Source organism: Drosophila rhopaloa, unplaced genomic scaffold (genome assembly GCF_018152115.1).
Source record: "Drosophila rhopaloa isolate 14029-0021.01 unplaced genomic scaffold, ASM1815211v1 contig_2, whole genome shotgun sequence".
Lineage (NCBI taxonomy): Eukaryota > Metazoa > Arthropoda > Insecta > Diptera > Drosophilidae > Drosophila > Drosophila rhopaloa.
Genome location: NW_025335083.1, coordinates 12,850,613 through 12,855,696, shown reverse-complemented (window position 1 = coordinate 12,855,696; position 5,084 = coordinate 12,850,613). Strand labels below are relative to the sequence as shown.

The 5,084-nt window shown below is 32.6% G+C and overlaps 1 long non-coding RNA gene across 1 annotated transcript; it reads right to left on the bottom strand.

Annotated features, from left to right (window-relative positions):
- Positions 1-4,197: 4,197 nt before the first annotated feature.
- LOC108043923 lies at positions 4,198-4,658 on the bottom strand. Its single transcript, XR_001769280.2, has 2 exons — positions 4,523-4,658; positions 4,198-4,348 (listed from the first exon to the last, which is right to left on the bottom strand). It is a non-coding gene; the product is annotated as an uncharacterized LOC108043923 (long non-coding RNA).
- Between the last annotated feature and the right edge of the window lie 426 nt (positions 4,659-5,084).

Below are 5,084 nucleotides of genomic sequence, written 5' to 3'. Positions count from 1 at the left end.
TGACATTTTTGCATTTGAGATTGGGTTAAAAAATTTAAATTGTTACATGATAATCGTCAAAAATAAAATAAAATAGAGATAGAGATGAAAAACAAGAACGGTCAGACGAAACGTTCCATCAATGAGGAATTTCAGTGTGTGCAAATTAAATTAAAATGCCAGAGCGCAAAATGCTGGCAAAAGAAATGAATTTTCTTGCTAGTTTTTGTTGTTGTTATTTGATATGTGTGTGTGCCAGTTTGGTTACTGGTTTGGCCAGCAGCTGGGGGAAAAAAAGAGGACCAGCAGTGAGAATGGCAGTAGGAGTGGCAATAGTAGCCTCGGCACGCTTCATATTGCTCACGCGCTCCGCTTCGTTTCTATTGAAGCAAAGGACGAAGGACGAGCTTTCTTTCCCACCGGCAACCCCCCTCCTCCTTTGCAGCATTTTCATCAGCGCAGCGCGCACACCGCGTTGTCATTTATCAAAAAAGCTAAAAGAATATATTTGCATTCTGAAATATGGCATTTTTATGCATTGGTGTGTTGCATTTTGCAAAACGGCAACAACATTCATCCCTTCGTCCTTCCAGAATGAAAAAAATTTCATATGAAATACGAATTCATAAGGCGAAAAATACGTGTGTGCTTGTGTGAGTTTGCGGTGCGCGTTGTGTATACGCCACGTTGCTCGCAATTTATTCAGACATTCACTTACATATAACCACATAAACACTCACACACACACTCCCACATTTGTTACATCGACACACACCTACACATGCTCGTATATTTGCTTAATACTCGCCGGAAAGAAACTTTTGCCCTAAGTGCATTGGCCAGTCCTTTGCAAACTGATGACTGGCCGAGATCCGAACTCTGAACTGTTTTATGGGAGCAAAATTTGATTGGGTGATCTAAGGTGCATAAAAGAAATACAAAATACTGAGGAATGTTGTTCCCCCTTTTTAAAGACTTTTCTAAAGCTAAGACACTCAAAGATTTCTTCTAAAAACTTTTTAAATGTTCTTTTTTTCATGTGTTTATATGGAGATCTGTTAGAACTTTAGTTCACAAGAATTCGATAACTTTCATTACACTTTCTTAACAATATAATACGCCCTACAACCAAAAACATTTTGATTTTGTTTTGAACAATTTTTAACCTTTAGAAAAATATTTTAACTCCAAATTTAAGGCATATAAAAAATATTTTCCATTCAGAGAAATATAAATAAAATTAACATTTTATGCTCGCAACTATTTAAATGCTATTGTAGATGAAGCTGTTCAACAAACTTTCCTCCTGCCACGCATAAAGACACAAATGGCTGGCATAAAATACAAAGCTTAATGCTTTAATAAAATGCCTCATGGGCTTACACCCTCGCACACATGTTATTCAATTGCCAGAAGGCAAGTGGAGATCCCCTGGCTACGCCAACAAATTAAGCATTGACTACAGTGTCCTGCGAAAGAGAGGGATAAACTACTGTAGAAAGAGACAGCGAAATGGAGCCTGGCCATCGGCACATGCAGTAGCACTTTAAGCACAGTTCAGGCTTAACACTCGCTTTCCCGAATTTTTCTTTCCGCCCAAGTCCGACCCTAACCACCTGCCAATGTTACACGTTACTTGGCCAACAGTATTTGTAATTGCTCTCGAATACCCAGTAGCCAAAAAGTAGGCTACACTTTTAGACAAAATTATGCTTTAAGGTTTTTTTTTAAATAATATGTCTTAAAATGAACCCATACAAAGTTGTTAATAAGGTACTAAGAAATGTTTTCACTATTACCAATAGATCAAATAATTTCCAAGAAATAAAACAATTATAATACAGTCATTATTTTATAGTCATCTTGAACTTGTTTATATGGCATATCTTTTTGAAATGATAGCTTTTATTTTCTTTAAATTACTTTCATTTATTGTTGTAAAAATAAGTTTCTCTAAAATAACATTTAATAATTAATATGTTAATTTATTCCTATTTACTAAATTTTTAAAAGTGATTAACAAGATTTTTAAGACATTTTCAATAAATACAATGATTACTCCTGCGTCTACTCTTTTACACCACCAATTTTATTTCCTGTTTGTTACCCCCGGTTACTATTTTATGCTCGTCCGTTTTCCTTTCTACTTTACTCTTTGCATCTGCTAGGCAATACTTTTTAGGTCGATGTTTACTAATTAACCGAAACATGCGCTCCTTGTAGTTACGCCTTACTTTGGCACTTCCTTTTGTTCCACCCACATGAGCAAGTGTTAGTGCGTGTCCTTAAGTGTGCACATGTATGCGTGGCATTGATGAAAGGCCTGGCAAATTCCGGCATCGGCTTTGTGTCTGTATTATTTTGCAATTAAGAATCTGCGCCTCAAAGCAACGCCCATACACTTTTGGCTTAACAGAAAACACAAAAAAAAATACCAACAGGAAGCAGCAATTTATTGGCTTTAAGGCTTTTGGGCAGACTTCTGGCTGGCATTATTCATTTCGCAGTCAGTATTTTCCTCTATATATTTTTCGTCGGGCAAATACTTTAATTGCAAATTGCTCGTTGCGCATACGCCCCGTGTGTCCGTTGTTAATGAGCTGATAATGAATTTATTAAATTTACTACTCGTTTGCATTTTATAGTCCAGTCGATAGATAAATTAACTCTTCGTGCACTTTTTTTTCTGTTTTTATGTGCCGTTGCTACTTTTGTAATGAGCCAGCAAAATTATTTATTTATTATTTATGCAGAGACGACCCATGTAAATTGATCCGAATGTTGTTTCACATTTTGCCATTCCTTTATTGTTGTTAATTTATGCACTTTGTTTAATAACTTTAATGGTGAGAGGGTGAAGGGAAGGGCAAAAGTATGTGGACCATAATAAATCAGCATTTACGAGAATTTACCGCTGCAGATTAAACAAAAAAAAGGTATATTAAAATTTGAAACAAAAACATACACTAGCCGATATTGACAATGCTCTTTGCACAACTTTAAATAAGTTCTTTCTAAAAATTTAGAAAACATTTATCCCGTAATTTTTTTTTATTTCAGCTCTACATTTTTGCCCACAATCACATTAAGCTTTTAAAATATTTTACAGTGTGCTTATCTATTTTAACAATATATCTATAAAAATAAATATTTATCCCATTTGCAGATTCTGATTCGTTCATAGCATAAATAAAGTAAAATGTAAACAAAGCATTAAATGAAATACAAATTAGGTGAATTTTACATTGCTTTCTTTTCTGTCCTCTTTTAACTTTTAATCCCATTTATTTACTTCCCCTAACAGCAATGATTGCTTTCCATTATGCCGCGAAATTTGTAAACATTTAATGCTAATTAAATTTAAATGCAATTAACTCGAGTGCTTGATTTAATACCAATTGAATTTTTTATATAAATATATATATTTCAAATTATATTATAAATATATATCCTTTTAAATGGTCATTTTATTAGGCTTAGCATAAAACGCAGTAATTAACGGCATGATGTACGATGAAACTCGTTTTTTGGCCTCAAATTGCTGTTTAAATGTTGATTTAATTGGTTCAGTGAACTATAATGTGATGTTTGTGTGGCCAAATAGTTGTGGCATTTTACCAAAGCTGAATTGATACATTTGTTTATATAAAGTTAAGCCAATTGCGATTTGATATCGGATAAATAAAACTTCGTGTAATTTTGCAGAAATTTGTTTTTATTCAATGCTTAACTAGGTTAATCTAACATATGCCCATCTTAACGAATAGTATTACTTTTATTTAAATATTATTATTTTTAATGAAATAAGCTTTTTAAGTTTACCTTGTTCAATATAGACTCTAATACATTGTTTTCACAAACAAACCATAAAACATAAAACTTATCTTAAAAATGTATGCACACTTATTTTTACAATTACTTGTGAGTAATAAACAGAAGGTCAAAAATCACCCAAAAATCAAAAAAAAAAAATTCATTATTTCTACCCAAAATTAATTTGTAAGCAAGATAGTTTATCCTGGTGGGCAACAATCACCAAAACCTGCACAGCGTAGATCACAATGTTCAGATATTATACTAAAGAGTAAAACTAGCATCCAAAGACAGTTTGAAGACTTCTTCATTTTTCCTAGTATAATAAAACACTTGATTAATAAAAAGATACTTTACATTCAACTAGTACGTAATCATACGTAACTGATTATATATTGCTAAATGTTAGAGATTTGATTTGCTTTAATACGATTCGCAAACATTTAAATATTCGAATTTAATAAAGAATGCAAGCGTTTTAAACATAATATAGCCACGGAGAATGATGATAGGACCAAGTAACGAAATCATTAGTAACCGGGAACAAGCACCAAGCCTAAAATATTAAGAAATAAAGCAAGTTAGATTTGTCACTGCAGCAGAAATTGGAATTGGCTTTTAATAGCCTAAAAAAAAAACTTAGCATGAAACCTTGAAGCGGCAAAAACACTTCAACAAAAAAGGGTTTATTTTTCTTTTATTACATAAATAAAAAAACGAATTACTTTACCTTAACGCATTGCGCAGCAACTTGACCACAAATATTGACACTCTTTGGGACAACTCGGACGATGTGCAATAATTAAAATTAAAACTACAATCCAACAACAAATAAAGGGCCCCTTCATAGTATTCATTTGTTTCTAGTTTTATAAATGACAAAGCGGCCTATATTGAAGTAGAAAAAGTCATGCACAAACATTTAGCTTAATCAATATAAGTTGGTATAATACGATTCGTTCAACTTAAGACATTTAATAATAAAAAACACTTAGGAAAACGTTGTAAATGTTCTAAATGTTCCCAAATGGTTAACTAAGTTACATATTAACTTAATTAGTAAGGACACCAATGTTTTGCTTGTATATGTCAATGCATATAATTTTCAATTAGTTTTCTATTTTTTAATTTTGAACCCCTTTACATTTTTGCAAAATAAGTGCTCTGTAGATTATTGCACTTGATTGGAAATTAGATTTTAACCTCATTCTTGGGCATTTTCAATTGTGAAAATGCAAAGACCACATATACAAAAACAGAGGAACATTATCTCCGTTGTTGGGCAAACATAG